We start from the raw sequence: 19,806 nt of genomic DNA on the forward strand, positions 1-19,806 counted from the left end.
ATAATTGGAATCATTGTTTTTAATTGCCCGCCAATGTTCCAATATCCGTTTCTTCACAGGAAAAATTGTGCTGCCTACATACTCCATTTGAGTTTAGCAGGGTGGGCACTCCTAGCATGTAAAATACTATTTCCTGCAGTACTTTTTCTATATAACCTTGTCTGAACCTTGTCACCCTCTATTTCAACTAGAACATCCAAAAACTCCATCATATGCCTATCCATTGTATATGTGAATTTCAAATTAAAGGCATTCCTCTGTAAGCCCTCCATAAATTCCAGTAGGACATCCTCCGGGCCATCCCAAATCATGAAAATATCATCAATGAATCTTGTCCAAAAAATCACATGCTTTATCCATCTATCATTTTCTTCTGTCATTACATATCGGGTCTCCCACCAACCCATAAAAAGACATGCAAAACTTGGAGCGAAACAGCTTCCCATCGCAGTCCCTGTAATCTGCCTGAACCACTTATCTTCATATAGAAAAAAGTTATTTTCCAAACAAAATTTCAACATTTCTAATAACATTTTTGTGTGTTCATACATCTTTAGGGGCTTATCTCTAAAAAAATGATCACATGCCTTAATCCCTAAATCATGATTAATGCTGGTATAAAGGGATACCACATCTATGGTAACCATAATATAACTCTGCTTCCAGGGGATGTCCTTTATCTTAGTGATAAAATCCATACTATCCCTGCAATACGAGGTCAGACTAAAAACATATGGACATAAAAAATGATCTAGATAAATAGACGTATTTTCCAAAAGACTGCCTCTTGCTGACACTATCGGTCTTCCTGGCGGGTTATCCCTATCTTTATGAATTTTAGGCAACATATAAAAACAGGGTGCTATTGGTTTTTTTATCACTAAGAATTCATATTCCTCTCTGCTCAATAAGCCTCGATCATGCCAATCTAGAAGCATAGAATAATACATCTTAATTGAGGCCTTATATACCAACCCCGTTGATGCCTCATAACATCTTGACAATTCCAACTGCTTCTTCGCCTCCTGCTTGTATTTGTTCACATCCCACAATACCACATTTCCCCCTTTGTCAGCAGGCTTAATGACAAAAGATGTTGCCTTCCTCAAAGTTTCAAGCGCTCGTTTTTGCCCCATTGTCAAATTGTTCGCCCAACATTTTGCACTATTCTTCCATAGTTGTAATAAATCAAATCCTACTGCCTCATGGAAGGCATCAATATTATCATGTGGAGTAATCGGATTACATTTTGACTTAGGTTTAAAACCACTTCCACTTGAACTATCACAATCCAATCCTAATTCATCCAACAAATCTTTCTCAGTCTCCCACATTCTTTCTCCTACTTCCAACTCCCTCAAAGCGGCTAAACCCTCAAGGTCTCCTATACACAGTTCCTCTGATATCACAAAATCCCCCCCATTCTCCTTCTGCGGCACCTGCTCTCTCACCTTTTCTTTTTGTTGCGTAAATATTTTTAACAATTTCAACTTCCTTACAAATTGAAAAATATCCACTCGTGCTTTAACATAATCAAATTCCCCCATAGGACAAAATGAAAGACCCAATTCCAATACAGAACCTTTATATATATATATATCTGCAATATGCGCAATTTGTGTTGAAACATTTTAAGAGTACACAGAAGGCCAGAGTTTCTAGATGCAATATTGTATGGTCCTAGTATACATTCTCAAAACAGGATTTATATGACTGGTTTAAAATTTAGTCAGAATGTTTTTTCTGATTCCCATGTAAAGGAAAGTACTTGAATAAGAAAGTTTTCATTTAATTCATCTTGATTCCCTTACAGGTATCTGGCCATCTTGAAACTTAGTCATTTTAAAGTTAACTCTTAGATTGTTCATGTTTTCAGAGTGACTAGGCTTAGAATCATAGTCTAGTATTGATTTCAGGAGATATAATTTTCATATTGTGTGTTCTAACCTTTTTCTTACTACAGGTCTCCTTCCCAGCTGTTCCCTTCCTAATCCCCTCTTCCCCTCTTGAACTCTCTCAGTCTCTGTGATTTATCGATCAGAGTCTTGGAGCTGTTCAGTGGTGGACGTGTTGGGAACGTGCACAGACCCCGAGGATCTGGTGACTCTGACAGAATAGTGAGCCCACAAATTATTATCCTCCTGGCCTGTGTATGTTCTCAGCATGGCCACGCTAGACGAGTTAGTCAAGGCTATCACCCAGCTCCAAGCAGAGGTGGTATCATCCAAAGAATTGACAACTAGCTTAGCAGAGAGAGTGAGTCAGTCGCAAGATAAGGTAGAGAAGAAGGAACAAAGTCCCACAGGTGTGTCTTGGCCAGGTACTTCTTCTCAGGCTTCTGGAATAATCCGATTTCCCTAAATGTTCCTTCTGCAATTCCTTTAGCTACCCCAGAACGTTTCTCAAGTGACCCTTTGAAAGCGCAATCTTTCCTGGTTCAAGTGGAACTACACTTCACTGCAGACCAAATACTTTCCCCGATGGCCAGTCCAAAGTAGCTTTCTTGTTATCATATCTGTCTGGGGATGCAGCTACTTGGGCAATTCCTCTTGTGCGTAAAAATAGTCCCTTGTTGTACAACTGGAGAAATTTTGTTCGGGAATTTGAGAGAGTTTTTGATCGTAGAACTGTAACACAGTTAGCAAATCGTGAATTATTAGATTTACGCCAAGGGAATCAAGACCTAGTGTCGTATTTAGCCAATTTTAACCGGCTGGTTGCCGAGACATCCTAGCCTGAAGAAAAACAAGCGGTCTTGTTTTACAAGGGACTCAAAGAGGAACTAAAAGATATCTTAGCGCAAATCGACCCACAACCTACAGACTGTCAAGAATTAAAAATCTTGTCTTGAGACTTGATCATCGTTTAGCAGAACGAAAAGGAACGTGCAAAAAGATTGAAAAATATTCATGGTGCATTCATGATAACAGAGACTCAAGAACTCCGAAAGAAAGAACGCTGGAACCGATGGAAATTGGAACCATCAGAAGACCTTTGACCAAAGATGAAAAGGACCTACACAGAAAAATTGACAATGTCTTTATTGTGGGCGAAAAGGTAATTTTGCCAAAGATTGTCCAATCAAACCAAAGAACAAGCAAGGTCCAGTTCAGAAGGTTGCAGCCAATGCACCAGTCGAGTTGGAAAACTAAAACACCCAAGATGCAGAGAATGGTTGCTCTTGGGTGTCACCGTGGACCCTTCACAATCTAGACATCTTAAACTGGAAATAAGAGTTCAGGTCAAGAAAAAGATCTATTTAAAAAAAGCTCTAGTCGATTCTGGGGCTACTGGGAACTTTGTTGATGTCCAATTGGTTTGTGCATGGGGGATCCCATGTATTGAAAAGAAGACCCCAGAAATCATCCAGGCAGTCGATGGAAAACTCTTGACTGGAGGTCCGGTAACTCTTCAGACTATCCCCTTTTCGATGATTTGTGAAGATAAGAATCAAGGAAAGAAACATAAAGAGAAAATCATCCTTGACGTGATCCATGCTCCCCAATATGGGATTATCTTCGGCTTGCCATGGTTAACTCATCACAATCCGGAGATCCATTGGGCAGAACGAAAAATCGTGTTCTCATCTGCGCTATGTAACGAACAATGTCTCCAAAAGATTCAAGTATCAAAAGTTTGCAACTCTTACGTAGCTACTGCCCCGGAGAAAGAAATTCAGCTGCCCAAACAGTATTCATCTTACAAAGATGTATTTGATGAGAAAGGAGCAGAGACTCTACCTCCTCATAGATCTTATGACTGTCAAATTGATCTAGCCCCAAGTGCGATACTTCCCAACTGTCGTGTATATGCCCTGTCAGAACATGAAAATCAACATTTACGAAAATACCTAGATCAATTTTTGGAGAATGGCTTCATTCGCCCCTCTGAGTCTCCTGCAGCTTCGCCTTTGTTTTTTGTTCCAAAAGCTAATGGAGAACTTTAAACTTGCATCGACTATAGGGGTTCGAACAAAGTCACCATCCAGAATAAATATCCTTTACCCCTAATTCCGGTCTTATTGGAACAAGTAAACAGAGCAAAAATCTACACGAAGCTTGACCTTCGAGGTGCTTATCATTTGGTCAGAATGAGAAAGGGTGACGAATGGAAAATAACGTTCAAGACAAGATATGGCCTTTTTGAATACACCGTCATGCCTTTTGGTCTGTGTAATGCTCCAGCAGCATTTCAATTTTTCTTGAATGACGTTCTTAGAGAGTACCTCGACATATTTGCCATAGTCTACATTGATGACATTTTGATCTACTCAGACAATGAAAACGAACATGTCCAACATGTCAAGAAAATTCTTGCAGCCCTTCGAAAACACCATTTATATTGCAAACTAACCAAGTGTGAGTTTCATGTTACCACAGTTGAGTTTTTAGGGGTTATTCTTACCCCTCAAGGTTTGGTGATGGCAGAAAAGAAAGTAAAAGCCGCATTTGATTGGCCCACCCCAAAGACTGTTCGTGATGTACAATGTTTCCTGGGGTTTGCAAATTTTTACCGGAGTTTCATAAATCATTTCTCCCAGACAGTGGCTCCAATCACTAAACTACTAAGAAAGAAAAAAAAGTTTGTATGGTCCCCAGAAGCTGGTCAAGCCTTCTCGACTTTAAAGGAAGCTTTCTCCACTGCCCCAGTCTTGACTCATCCTGATGCGAATCAACCTTTCATAGTGGAAGCTGATGCTTCAGATGTAGCAATAGGAGCCGTCTTATCACAACGAAATAAAGACACTGGTCAACTTCATCCTGTAGCTTATATGTCTTGGAAGTTGAACGAAGCCGAACAGAACTATGTCATTGCTGAAAAAGAGCTTCTGGCGATTCGTGACGCCTTTAAAGAATGGAGACATCATTTGTTGGGTGCCAAATACACTGTCACAGTATATACTGATCATTGTAATCTTCAATTCATGAGTTCCGCCAGACTTTTGACCCCTCGGCAATTATGCTGGATGCTTTTTTTTGCCAAATTTGATTTCGTAGTAACCTTCTGGCCTGGTAAAGATAATCGCAAGGCTGACGCCTTGTCCCGTCAAGAGTCTACCACGTTGCCTGCATTTCAAGCCTCCAGAGCTATCATTGCTCCTGACAAGGTTCTATGGGGCATATTTATACTCCGTTTGCGCCGAATTAGCGTCGGTTTTTTCGACGCAAATTCGGCACAAAACTAACGCCATATTTATACTTTGGCGCTAGACGCGTCTAGCGTCAAAGTATGAGTAAAGAGCGTCATTTTTTAGTGTGAACGCCTTCCTTGCGTTAATGAGATGCAAGGTAGGCGTTCCCGTCCAAAAAAATGACTGCGACGCAAATGCGTCGTATTTATACTCCCGGGCAAAAATCACGCCCGGGAGTTGGCGGGGCAGAAAACCCCGCATTTGCGCCACTTTTTAACGCCTGGGTCAGGGCAGGCGTTAAGGGACCTGTGGGCTCAAAATGAGCCCACAGCTGCCCTCCCATGCCCCCAGGGACCCCCCCTGCCACCCTTGCCCACCCCAGGAGGACACCCAAGGATGGAGGGACCCACCCCAGGGACATTCAGGTAAGTTCAGGTAAGTATAAATATTATTATTATTTTTTTTTTTTGTGGCATAGGGGGGCCTGATTTGTGCCCCCCTACATGCCTCAATGCCCAATGACCATGCCCAGGGGACATAAGTCCCCTGGGCATGGCCATTGGGCAAGGGGGCATGACTCCTGTCTTTACTAAGACAGGAGTCATGTAAATGGCGTCTGGGCGTCGTTAAAAATGGCGCAAATCGGGTGGAGGCGATTTTTTGCGTCAACCTGACTTGCACCATTTTTAAGACGCCCTAGCGCCATTTTTCCCTACGCCGGCGCTGCCTGGTGTACGTGGTTTTTTTCCACGCACACCAGGCAGCGCCGGTCTGCTTGCGCCGGCTAACGCCATTCAATAAATACGGCGCCGGCATGGCGCTTCAGAATGGCGTTAGCCGGCGCAAAATTTTTTGACGCTAAACTGCGTTAGCGCAGTTTAGCGTCAAAAAGTATAAATACGGGCCTATGTATCATAAAAACTGAAGATTTCTTTGAAGAAATTCGCAACTCTTTCACTGTTGAAAAATGGCAAACATGGGCCCAAGCAGATCCCAAAAGGTCAATCAAGCAAGGTTTACCCTTTCATGACGCTCGTTTGTTCATACCCACTACCAAACTTCGCAAGATAGTGTTTCATTGGTTGCATGTTATACCTACGGCAGGTCACCCAGGTACTCCTAAAACTCTTGAACTGATCCAATGCTATTTTTGGTGGCCTACCCTAACAATAGATATAAAAGCAATGGTAAACAACTGTGAAGTTTGTGCTCGCATTAAAACAAGTCATTCAAAACCAAAAGGGTTGTTACATCCACTTCCAACCCCAAGTCGTCCATGGGAGCACATTTCTTTAGGCTTTATTACCGGTCTGCCAGTGGTTCAACAGCATTCAGTAATTCTGGTGATAGTAGATAGTCTCACGAAATATGGACATTTCATCGCCTGTAAAAAATTGCCCACTTCTACTGAATTGGCAACTATTTTACTGAACAGAGTGGTTCGTTATCATGGACTGCCAAAGGTTATCCTGTCCGCTCGGGCGTCACAATTTTCCTCCAATTTCTGGAAGACATGGTGTAAAACACTCCAAGTGACATCTACGCTATCTACTAGTCACCATCCTCAAACAGATGGTCAAATGGAGAGACTAAATCAGACTTTGAAACAATACCTACGTGCCTACGCTGAAAAGGAACTTCATTCTTCGACATCTATGATCTGGTTAGCTGAGTTAGCTTACAATAACTCATTCCACACTTCTATTGGCGTTACACCCTTTTTTGGTTTATTTGGCTATCATCCTGACACCTTGCCTATCACAATTCCTCAAGAAAGTTCTATTACTCCAGCTGTGTCAGAAACCATTCAGCATTTACATCAAACCCAGAAACTGATTCAACAGCATTTAGAAAAAGCCAAACAAAAATATAAAAGACATTATGACAAGAAACATTGTGACGGACCGCAATCTCAACCAGGTGAAAAAGTGTGGCTTTCCACAAAACATATAGACTTCAAGAAGAAGCACATGTTTAACCCCAAATTCATAGGTCCTTCTACTGTCCTTCAGCAAGTCAATCTGGTGACCTATAAACTACAATTACCCAGATCCTTACGGATTCATCCAGTGTTCCACACTTCCCTCTTGAAAAAGGCAGTCCAAAAGGTCCACCCTCATCCAGCTCCTGTTCTAGTACAATGGGAAGAAGAATACGAAGTCAAGAAAGTGTTGGATTCTAAACTGAGAAGGCGTAATCTATGGTACTTAATCTCATGGAAAGGTTATGGTCCTAAAAGTAATTCATGGTTTTCCGCATCTGATGTTCATGCTCCAGAACTTGTGAAACGCTTTCATCGTCTTAATCCAAGCAAACCAGGCCCTAGAGCGCGTCTGGGAGAGGGGAGTACTGTCAACACCAGAGCAGTACGCGCTCTATTAGCGACAAAAATGCAAAAACCCAGCACTCTCAAAACAACGTAATTTATGCATTGTGCTGATATGTTGTGGTTTAACCTTTTGCATTGCAGAGTTCAATCCTGAAAACTTATTTTTAATATGCTTACAAATACTGTTCCTTTGCAATGTATTGCTGCAGGCTTTCAGAGTGTGTTAGGGTGTGGCCCCTTTCCAGGGCCTTCCAGAGACTTTTCCTGCAACATGCCTGGGCGTGGTTCTGGGCTGGGCCAAGACTCTATAAAAGAGAGCCAGCCCAACTCCCAGTGCTCACTATTCAGAGGTCCCGGTGCAGAGCAGCAGCTTCTTCCTGAGCTCCTGTCCCGGCGGCCTATTTGGATCTTCCAGTCTTCTGCCCTTCATCCTTTATTGGTGATCATTGTTCAAGGTGGTAAGACGGTGGTTGGACTGTTCCGACACAATTATTGAGAATTTTCATATTCTTGGTTTAATTCTTAAATGAGTAACAGATTACTTGCGCGCTACCATTTCTTGACATTTATATGGTAGTTTACAAATAGGCAAGACACTTGATTTGTTTCATAAAGGTTTGACTTTGTTATTCATTGCATGCTACCATTTCTAGACATTGGCATGGTGGCTTAAGAATCGGAAAGACGCGCAATTCGTTTTATGGTGTTTAAACGTTGTTGTCCAATGCGCGCTACTATTTCTTGACATTTACATGATGCTTTACGAATTGGCAAGACGCGCAACTCGTTTCATGAGGATTTAACTTTGTTGTTCATTGCGCGCTACCATTTCTTGACATTTACATGGTGGCTTAAGAATCGGCAAAAGAAGCGCGATTCATTTCATTGTACTTTGATCTTGTTATTTATTGTGAGCTGTTATTTCTTGACATTTACATCGTGTTTTACGAATCGGCAAGACGCGCGATTCGATTAATGATGATTTGACTTTGATATTCATTGCGTGCTACCATTTCTTGGTATTTTACATGGTGACACTCGAATCAGCAAGACGCACGATTCTCTCCTCGAGTTTATTTCATGTTGTTTATTGTATGCCACTATACTAAGGGGGTCATTCTGACCCTGGCGGTATAAACCGCCAGGGCCAACGACCGCGGGAGCACCGCCAACAGGCTGGCGGTGCTCCTTTGGGCATTCTGACCGCGGCGGTAAAGCCGCGGTCAGAAACGGAAAACCGGCGGTGTACCGCCGGTTTTCCGCTGCCCTGGGGAATCCTCAAGCTGCGCCGTCATGGGGATTCCGACCCCCATACCGGCATCCTGTTCCTGGCAGTTTTGGCCGCCAGGAACAGGATGGCGGTATGGGGTGTAGTGGGGCCCCTGGGGGCCCCTGCAGTGCCCATGCTAGTGGCATGGGCACTGCAGGGGCCCCCGTAAGAGGGCCCCACCATGATTTTCAGTGTCTGCCATGCAGACACTGAAAATCGCGACGGGTGCAACTGCACCCGTCGCACCCCTTCCACTCCGCCGGCTCCATTCGGAGCCGGCATCCTCATGGAAGGGTGTTTCCCGCTGGGCTGGCGGGCGGCCTTCTGACCGCGCAGCGGTATCCTGGCGGTCCCAGCCAGGCCGGCGGCTTCCGCCGCCGGCCGGGGTCAGAATGACCCCCTAAGATATTTATTATGTAATAATCAAGTTGACAAGTTATGTGATTTGTTTCCTGAATCCATATTGTGTTATTCATGGTGCACAATCCTTTTATGGTGTTTACTATATATATATATATATATATATATATATATATGCAATATGCGCAATTTGTGTTGAAACATTTTAAGAGTACACAGAAGGCCAGAGATTCTAGATGCAAGATTGTATGGTCCTAGTATACATTCTCAAAACAGGATTTATATGACTGGTTTAAAATTTAGTCAGAATGTTTTTTCTGATTGCCATGTAAAGGAAAGTACTTGAATACGAAAGTTTTCATTTAATTCATCTTGATTCCCTTACAGGTATCCGGCCATCTTGAAACTTAGTCATTTTAAAGTTAACTCTTAGATTGTTCATGTTTTCAGAGTGACTAGGCTTAGAATCATAGTCTAGTATTGATTTCAGGAGATATCATTTTCATATTGTGTGTTCTAACCTTTTTCTTACTACAGGTCTCCTTCCCAGCTGTTCCCTTCCTAATCCCCTCTTCCCCTCTTGAACTCTCTCAGTCTCTGTGATTTATCTATCAAAGTCTTGGAGCTGTTCAGTGGTGGACGTGTTGGGAACGTGCACAGACCCCGAGGATCTGGTGACTCTGACACCTTTGCAAAGCATTAAACTACCCTTTCGTTACAAATAAGTCACTCCTAAGGTAGGCCCATAGGGAAGAGTACTGTGTAATTAAAAGGTTTAAGTTTTGGATGTCCTGGTAGTGAAAAACTCACTCCCAGATTCGTTTTTCACTACTTTTATGGCCAGCCCTCCAATAGGATGACATTTGAGATTCCTTAGCACATTTAATAGCCTGTATTTTCATAGTGGGAACTGGTAGCTTTGTCATGTTTGGTGTCTTTTGTAATGATGAGCCCTATTTGATGGTAAAATCAGGTTTTTGATTAAAGTTTTAGAAATACCACTTTTAGATAGTTGGTATTCTTCGATCCTTTGCATATTTCTGCCTGCAGATGTGCCTGGGCCATATGAGTGTAACTGACAATTATACGTTGTGAATTTCTCCCAGACAGTCACAAAATAATGGGATTTGGTGTGCCTGAATGGGTAATCTGCTGGCAGGATGAGGGGCGGAGCTGCTCACAGCTTCACCCGCACCTGAATAGACTGTGCTCTGCCTTCACACAAATGGACTAACAACTCCACATTGTCACTGCAGCCAGCTTGGAGACGGGCAGGGGAGGCAGGAAATTCCATGCACTTCAAAGTCACTATCTAGATGCGTCTCCCACCTTCCAGAACCAAGGCACCAGGGTATAAAAAGGAGAACTTAGTCGCCTAGTTTTCAGTACACTTCTGGACCTGTGGCTACTCTGCCAGGAAGAAGGACTGCTGTGCTGCTGGAAGGACTGTCACTCTGCTGGACTGCTGTTCTGAAGGATTGCTGCCCTGATTGTCCTGCTGTTCTGCTGCCCTCTGCCTGGGGGTAAGGACTGGATATTCAACTGTCACTGGACCTTCAGAGTGACTCACAGGGGCTCATTTCAAGGATCTCTCACTATGCTATTCCCCACAACAGCAAATCCTTTTCAGCAGTCCCTCGCCAAAGCTGACTTTGACCTCATGAAACTGACTTCGGCTTCAGCCCTCAGTCTTGTTCAGCTGGAGATTTTCAACTTCCATTTTGACAACTAAGCCTGTAAGTAGGATTCTTCACCACAGGTTCAACCCAGGGCTAGCCGATAACGAAGATCTCTATTCAGACACCTCCTGCAGCCTTGCCCCACTGAACTGTACCTTCTCAGAACATTTTCCTCACAATTTTTTTTTAAGTCTGAAGGTAAGAGCGAGATGACCAGGCCCAATCCACATCTTTGATCTGAACCACACTCCATTGCAGTTGGCCATATATTTGACCTTGACCCAGTCTGGAACAACTAGATGTCAGCAGTTTGGGTTTTGAACTTTAATGCACTAGTTGTTACTGAAAACTTTAAAAATTAATAACTCAGGTTGTACTGATAGGATTTTTGCCACTCCAGTTGACCAAAAACCATATTTCTAACAACAGTTTAGATTTATTTCAGAATACTTTAGGCATTCTTTCTGTGTATAACTTTATTTTGAAAATTAATTATGAACGCCCAGCTTACAAGCAGTTTTAACTTTTACAATTTGAAATTTTATGAAAAAAGTTGCTAAAAATAGGGTCCCATGTGAAGAGTGCACTTAAGATCAACAACCAAAATGTTTTTTTAATTTAAAAATTCTAGCAACAGAACTGAAATGCTTAGTACATGCATGTTGGAAAAGGCCATTTCTGCAGGGCTATCCCACACTTTTTGCCTTTCTCCTCCTATTTTGCGGACGGTCTTTTTGTTGGCTTTAGGGCTGGGCACTTTACCACTGCTAAACAGTGTTAAAGTGCATGTGCACTCTCCCCTGTAACTTGGTATGATTGACTTACACCTGTTTGGCTTATTTAATTTGCCTGAAAGTTCCCTGTAAAGTGGTATACCATATACCCGGGGCCTGTAAATCAATGGCTACTAGTGGGCCTGCAGAGAAGATTGCACAACCCACAGAAGTAGACTTTCAAACTTGTCTCAGGCTTCCCACTGCAGTGCCTATGCGAGCAGTTTGCTGCCACATTGACTTGGCAAGTCAAAGTACTTGCCAAGGCCTAAACTCCCTTTTTAATACACCTAAGGCCCTAGATAAGCCCATGGACAGGGTGCTGTGTATGTGAAAGGTAGGACATATACTTTTATGTGTTACATGTCCTAGTAGTGACAAACAGCCTATATTGTATTTCACTACTGTGAGTGCTGCTCCTCTCATAGGTTTGAATTGAAAATTCTCTTATATATGTCTAAGTGGTAATTTCTGATCTATGAGGAGTAGTGTGGGTATGTTAGGTATGTTTGGAATGGTAGTGAAAAATCCTGCTTACTGGTGTGGGTGGATTTCACATTGCTATTTAAAAAATGCCACTTTAAGAAAGTGGGCATTTCTCTGTGTTTATAACTCTAGTGCTTTGCAGCATGACTGCAAATCTACGTCTTGGTCAGATTGACAACTACACTTGGTGCATACTTTCCAGGCAGCCATCACACAAGAGAGGTTTGGATGTGGCAGAAAAAGCATCTGCAAACTGATGGTCATCCTGGGCTTGGGAGAGGGAGGCTCATTCACACCTTACATGTCAACAGACTGTGTCCTGCTCTTATGCAATGGGCTGATTACCACCTACTGGTGTCTGGAGACGGGACTGGGTTGAAAGGGGGTTGTGTTTCAATTGAAAGGGTTCCTTTGAAGTCACCCACTGAACAAAGGCATTTTTAAGTATTCGTGCCGGGCCTCTGATCCCATGAAGTTTAGAGCACTTTTGGAACTGAGACTGAACCTCTGCCACAAGGACTGCTGGACTTCTCAATAACAATGGGGGGTGAGAGTGCTGTGATGAACATCTCTGTGTTGCCGACTGGGCCACTACTGGACCCCCATGTGGCTCCACCAATGTCCTAACAAGGGGGGGGAAGGGGCTGCAGTCATAAAGCGCACCTCTATATTCCAGTTCAGGATGGCATGCCCTTCTGCTCTGCGTACTGTCAGATTGTGACAGCCCTGGCCCTGGGCTCTGTACAATGCTGCTGGTCCGTCCGCTAAGTCCGCAATCCACGCAGCTTAGCACCAAACACCTGCAGGGATCAGCTCCGACTAAGCTAGGTAGGCTGATGTTGAGTTCATGGCAGCTAGACAGGTATAGCTGCAGTCTGACAGTAGTGTGTACTGCCTTCCAGTTGGATTAGTGCCGGATGATGAGGGATTGTTGGGAACCTGACTGGAGCCTCAAAAACACACAGCTACCATCTTCGGTGGTTGGCCATGCCCCCCCCCCCCATATTGTAGCCTAGGTTCTCTTTATCCTAATGAGACTACTAGATTTGGGTAGCAGAATCACCTGAATTATGGGTACCGAGTACAATTCCACACCATGTGACAACTGGCGGCCCAATCCAGGGTCTCCGGCCAACCAGCAGTGCCTCATCCCCACCCGGGAACGGGGATGACTGTGACAACTGGACGGATGACAGAGAGGAATCCTCAGGGGAATCGTGGTCAAACAGATCTCATCCCTTTCTCTCAGTTACATTAGTCTCACACAAGCAAAGACAAACAGAAGCAGCGTATGGTTCAATAAGGTTTATTGAAGTAACTGCATCTTAGAAGAGTGAAACAAAAAAACAGTCCCATAATACTGTCACTGTCGAGACGGGGCCACTCACCTGAAAAGCAGGATGTCTGCAGGGGTGATGGTATGCCGCCCAACCTCCTGGAACACAGCTCGACACTTCCTGGTGGACAAAGAAACTCCGGCAGCTGTTCCAAAAGGAAATGGGGAGTGGAAGAGAAAGAGACAAAACACTGTCACGTCTTGCCGGTCCAGCCAGGCAACCTGTATCTTCGGGGGGCAGGTCGTTGTTGACAGAGTGATAGTAGAGTTAGTGCACTCAACTTCCATGAAACTGAATCTCTCTTTCTGATATGGGCACGGGAGCGATAGAAGAACACTGGGATGCTCCAGCACCTTTCTTTGATAATAATAACTGTTGGCACAATTACTAACACTGCATTACCAAAAACCCAAATTGAGTAACATAACAATAAGTACTGTGACACTAGGGCTGGCTTTGCAGATATTCACTGTTGCACACTACAATTAGAACTGTGGTTGCACTTATCATGCAGAAGAAAGACAAACAAGGGCATTAATTATACCACATATAACTTTCCTGCATGCATAGGGTTAAACTAAATGGAACAAAAACAATCCAAGAAGGATGGCACAGATTGGTTTGGTTTCACTATGTGTGTGCAAAACCCTTCAAAAAGCAAATTCCTCAAACCTGAAACACAGGCATGAATGACACAATTTAAATCCAAGAGTTATGCTATTAGAGAAAGAAACTTCACGTAAATGCTCTTTTAAAATTGCACTGTCACTTTTTGTAGTATTTGAGCTCAAACTGATTTCCTGAAGCACATTTCGGCAAGTAACCACAACAATAATGTAGAATGTTCAGAAATGCATTTGTCTCTTCAAGATAAGCACTCTGCCAAAATACGAGGTCTGAAATACACCAGCTGTTCTAGGAAAGCGCAGCGCTCAAAGAAAAATCTCCCTGGAGAATATTAGTCACTCAGCTGCAGTCTTTTCCAGAGTGCTGGAGGAATGCCTAGTGTCAGCTGGCACAGGAACGGAGAAAATAATTGCCTCAAAAGTCCTGAATACGAGGATGACAGCAGGGGCTGGATTGCCAAATCAGATCAGGAAGCAAAACAAAGCCAAGCAAGGAGGCATGTTTCACTCTGCTATATGTAGCCAATCAGGAAAGCAGTTGAGTTTCCACATGTGGATGAGTCACCACACCCAATTAGAAGCACATGTGTACACCACAACCAAATAGAAGCATATGTCTACACCTGCTCACATTAGCAAACAAGCATTGGTAAAACAAGAATTGATAAAACCAATTGTGTAACACAGCACATTATGTTTACTTAGAAACATGAAGGCTTAACCAAGAACAGAGAAATGATTTAACCCTAATCCCCGGGGATGCAGACAGATAACACAGGAGGAACCTTGGGGATTACTGACAGTCACTAGTAATAATATAGATATATTTCTTGCCTGAGCTATGATAGAGCACAGTGTGATAAGCCCTAATCTGCCCTTCAGGTTTCCCCTGGGGAAGACACCATCCCCCATACCTGAGCAAGGAAGCCCATTGTCTAAGAAGACACCGTCCCCATACAGGCCAGGGATTCGGCAGTCTAAGTAAGAAGATGTAGCGAAGAAATTCATCAGTCAGCATGCAATTGTGGTTATCTGGCTGGAATCTCCCTCTAATGTGTGTGGGACAGAGAACTGTTTTTATAATAAAGCAGCTAATGTTCTAAGAAAAGGTCCCCACCTAATGATATGCTGAGACACAGCGTACCATGTTTGCCAGTAACCCTATCTGACTTCAGCCTTGAGGAAAGCACAAAGTGAAATGAATGCTGTGCTAAGAACATAATGCTTTCCGAGGCGAAAGACAACCAGATAGAGAAAACAAAAGAACATTGCAAATGTGGCTAATGATAGAAAAGCAAAGCGATGATGAATAAAATGTAACTGGCCTAAAGTTCATAACGGCAGGCCTAGTTTGCTAAAATAATGTGTCTAAACCATTGCCAAAATAGCTATACAACATCCTCCCCTTGCCGGTTCAAAGGTCGTCAAAAGTCTAAACAAAATATGAAAGCTACTTAAACCTGTTCATAAAAGCATATGCATATAAATTCAATAATGACAAGTTAAAAAGAGCAGGGAGTAAAAGGGGCAATTTAAAACATCAGCAGAGGTGCCAATGAAACCAAATTCAAAAGTCAAAGTCAGTTTTAAAATCGCCAATTATATCCAGGACAACTGAGGTCAGGAAATGTTCCACTTCAGCAGGTGGTAAAATGACCAGATTGTTTCCAAAGAAAACCAAGGAGCACTCATGTTTGAAAGCAGGTGGCAGCATTCCATGTTGTACCCAATACTGAGTTAAGAGCTGCATAATCCACGAAGCGCAGCTCATAGACAGCTTCCCGGAGAAAACGCACCCTCAACGCACATGTCTGGTAATGAGCCCTCAGCAAGAACATCAACAGATCAGTGTCCAATAAAAGTAAGCACCGCACAGAAAGGAAACTTTCAGGGCACACTCGAAAAGGCACCAAAGCCATCAAAACACAGACCGCACACAACAAAACAAACTATCTAAATGACAGAGACCAGTCACACTCCAGTTCTTCCAGGAGTGGTGCTCCAAAATACTGCATCATGCGCTTACGACACAGTTGAACTGGTGTAAATGCTTTCAGTCCTCCTTGTTGTGAAGGGACAGCAATTGCGCAGAAAAAATTGCAACGGCAGAATTCCACTTATTATAGCCAAAGTAATCAGAAATCCCCCTAAAAATACTCAAAAATATTGAGTGTATGGCTGAGGGTATTAAACCAAATGTAGAGGAAAAGATGTGAATGGAACCAGAACCAAACCCTTAAAGATATAGGCAACCCCAGTAGTACCAGATGTGTTAAATATTTGTCCCACGAGTTCACCAAAGTGTCTCTGAAAGTTTGTATTAAAAAGGGACAGAATTTCGTCAGATGACCTTGCAACTTGAAGGCCATAGGTCTTGCGTGCAGATGTAAGCGTCACATGTTTCTGAAACAATAAAGCCTTTAGTCTGCTCAACTGTCAAAATTCATATCTGAAGTAGCAATATGAGGCCAAATCTCTGCTTCTTCCCTTCGTTATGTAGGGGAAAAAAGGACATTCCAGCAACAGGTGACAATTTGGAAGACCCAAACGACATAAGCTATTCCTGCTCGCATTCCACAACAACTCTCACTGTTAAGGATCACATAGCTTCCATTTGAGAGGACCTGGAATGCAGGTCTAATCAAAGGGACTGTAACTCTCTTCAGATAGCAAGCCAAGTTTACTGTTGAGGCATTACACGCCCCATGCAAAGACAGCTGCTCACAAACCACTGAATGGCTCACAGAAGTCTTGCATTCACTACCGCTAAGACAGACCTCGTTCATGCCATTGAAATATTTGTACAAACAGAGAAGCTCCCATACCTGTTGTATATAACTGTCTCCCAGTCTTTCATATCTGCCTACTGGAATGTATGTCAAGCAGGATGTGAATTGAAGTGTTGAAATAGGCAGATGAATAACCCATGTATTAACTATTCAGCAGATGGTATTTCTGCCACAGTTAAGGGCAACTTTTCTAATTTCTCAATATTTAGCATGACATAAGTCACCTCCTTTTTAGCCATTATCTGTTGTTGCAGCATTAAATTAAATCTTGAAAATAGGTCCCTTGCACTAACGTATCACCAGGGAACGTGACCTGCTTTCAATATTTGTAGTGTCCAACCTAACTGCAAGATGGATCTTAGTTGACTCTTTCAATGGTGTAAAGATGAAATGTCACTCTGTACTATGACTATTGCAGAAAAAAACAGTGCTGTTTAAAGCGTATAACCAGTCAGACAAGGTGTTAATACCATTATCTACAATGGCTAATGCTTTTTGTAAATTTTTATGATCTATTTATCTTAACCAGGCAGAAGTTTCTTGTTGGGAAAGTTTCCAGATTTCATTATACACTACATATAAGAAGCACTTTCTGCTTTGTCTACTGGGGCCTCAAAGGAAACCCTGCAAATCTGTATTGTTAGACAGGAGCATGAGGTGTGCTTTAACAGCATCAAGTGGGGAACTTTTCTACCATTGCTGGCATAATTTCCCTACACTATATATTGTCACTATACCCAAGTATTCTGATGACACATAGCGAAGATCTAAACTATTTGTTCTAACCCCCACGCCACCTGGAGTTTACAAAAAGTGCATGGCACCCATTGATGTCTACTGGCCACAATAACTACCCACCAGGACATGAAAGTGATGCATTAAATGTTCCATTCTGGATCCACTCATCGAGCTGATCTTTCATTGCATTTATGTACTTTTACCATTTGTAAAATTTTGCAGGAGCAGGAATACTGGGTGCATTCAAATCCTTATTTTTTGCCAAGCCCCAAAAAATTGTCTGTTGTACAGTTTTGTTTAAAAATATCATTTGAACAGTTAGGAGGCATGCTCTAAGTAAAGTTTCCTTTCCCCTTATTTGCCAATTCTTCAACCAATATTCATAGCTTTCTATAGCTAACAAGGAAACAAAGGAATCTGAATAAATTAATTTTGTATTAGTCAATAAAATGGGCTGACTTTCCATTACTAGTAACGTAAAATAATCCGTCTTACCATTTTTAACACTGTGCCCAGAGAAATATGCAAACTTTTCAATATACATTTTGAAACTCACCACTGGTGGAGTCAGGAAGTGTTCCCACTGCACACAATTAAAAACAGTCTTTGGGGTACTTGCTCTGTGAATGAAATGATGTCCATAATAATTATAACAGAACATATCTCCATAATTTTCTTTGGATTGATAAACATCCTCACGTTCAAATACAGTCAAATATTGCAAATCAGACATCATAGATTCAGCTGTTTTCACATCCAAGTCATCAGAAACTACTCCGGGTGTTACATATGGGATTTGGATTACTTCTGTCTGGCTGTTTATATTGAATAATACTTTATACCAAACAATCCCGTCAGGAATTGGAATAGCGGAAATGTTCACTAGGGACAAGTCCCTGTGGACTTTCTGAGAGGAAAATGTGGGTTTATGACCTCATCCACTGGTTTAACTGTAGAGCGCTCAGGAAGATAGTGACCATGTATTAGTAAAAAGAAAATGATGACAAACCCAATCCAAAGGAGGAAGGCAAGTACAGTTAATAAAAGCCATAGATAGTTCCATGGGAGAATAAAATAGTTAATTTTGAGCCAAATTATCAGTTTACGTGCTCTTGACAGTTCTGTTACAGAAGAGGCAGATGAGTCAGTAGAAATTTAATTTATGTCACAAAGTATCCAGAAGCATTTTGTGCAAAAACTGGAGCCGTATTGAAGAGGAGAGCTGTCAGAAATCTCTTGTGGTGCTACATAGATTATGCCATCCGTTTGTGTAGAATTTGAGTAAAATCGCTCAAGATTGTTGATGTTACTTGCGGCAGAAGAAGTTAATGGAACTAATGAAAGATCATTTCCCACTCTCCCAAAGCTCGGAGAGGTGTCAAGGTTGCTGCTTAAAACCTGTAGAGGAACATCCTGGTCTGTAGTGAGAGGGATTCAGGTACTACCCAGGAGCCCTCTAGGTCTGCTGTGCAGGATCGGCCATATGGTGTAGCTTCACATTGTCGATGGGGACAAAACGATTTTCTTTAGAACCAGGCAGCAGTGTTAAGATGACAGTTGTGGTACCGTGTACTCCCAGGAATGGAACTGGTGCAGGATAAGAAGGAGTGAACTCCTTTTTCACAGCAATCTTTCACGCACTAGATCCCCAACTTTTGGAATCCAGTCAGAAGATGTTATTGGTACATCCCTCAGTCCCAAGGAGGCAGCACTGACAGATGTGTTGTCGTCATGGAACCGTTGTAAGTCCTGCAAGGCAGTGACTTGTTCATATATGTTAAACGTTGTATCTGCCGCCTCCGCCCCGGGACCATCAAGAACTGGAACATACATTTGTGTTCCGAACAGAGATTTTTATGAGGTACACCCCCCCAGGGACCTTTTGGGCAGATTATTAAGTGCTCTCTGTACTCCATACAGGTAAGCCAACTGCAACCTGTACCTAATACCCTGGCTGTTCAGGATTGCTTTAAATCCTGACTTCTTCGATCCACAACACTATATCCCCCGGGATGAAATGGAGAAGAATAATGCAGTGGGACCCCTAATGAAACCATGGTGTCACTTAAATCACTTCAGGTGAAGGCAGGGCCCTGTTCCGAGTGGAAAGCCGCAACAGCATATGTTCCAATCAAGACTTGCAAATCCTTAATAACAGTTCGATTGTCAGTCGAGCATTGTGGCCAAACCCATAGAAATCTGGAGCATGATTCAACAGTGATTAAAATGTATTTGTATGCACTGTCAGGGGACCAAAATGGTCAAAGTACACACATTGTAACGGTTTG

This window comes from Pleurodeles waltl, chromosome 12 (genome assembly GCF_031143425.1).
Source record: "Pleurodeles waltl isolate 20211129_DDA chromosome 12, aPleWal1.hap1.20221129, whole genome shotgun sequence".
NCBI classification, from domain to species: Eukaryota; Metazoa; Chordata; class Amphibia; order Caudata; family Salamandridae; genus Pleurodeles; species Pleurodeles waltl.